The sequence below is a fragment of the Setaria italica genome, chromosome III (genome assembly GCF_000263155.2).
Source record: "Setaria italica strain Yugu1 chromosome III, Setaria_italica_v2.0, whole genome shotgun sequence".
Taxonomy (NCBI): domain Eukaryota; kingdom Viridiplantae; phylum Streptophyta; class Magnoliopsida; order Poales; family Poaceae; genus Setaria; species Setaria italica.
Window position 1 is genome coordinate 40438056 of NC_028452.1, and position 586 is coordinate 40438641.

The window sequence follows — 586 nt, forward strand, 5'->3', positions numbered from 1 at the left end:
CATTTGCTCAAGACCGAATCATGACCCTTACGAGATTCGTCATGCGAATTAGACTCCATCTGTGCAATTAGTTTTGTAATTAGCTCATGTTTAGTCCTTCTAATTAGCATCCGAATATCCGATATGACCCTGCTAAAGTTTAGCACCTCGTATCCAAACACCCCCTAAATTTACTGTTTTCAGATTTGAGCAATTTTGGGTGTAATTTCCACCATCTCGAGGGGCAGTTTGGTAGTAGCATGTGGGGGATGGTGGAGGAGCCGGAAGAACCAAAAATTTTAGCTCTTGAACGCAGTAGAAGGGCCCTTGGTAGGGCTTCAAAAGTAGCTTCCTCAACAACTTTACGTAAAGTCCTACCAAACGCTATCATGAGAAACAGCTTTCACCTGTGAAGGCTCGAAAATTTCGTTCACAAAATTGGGACCGGAGCCGGAACTAGAAAAACTGGCTCCCTCCCTCCCGGACCCGCGCCTTGGTTGGACCAAGCAACCCCTGAACTTGACCGAAATTACGGCAAATCTGCCACAGCTACCCCGAGCTGATAAGCTCACCTGCCGCCGGCCGCATGGCATCCACGCCTTGCCGC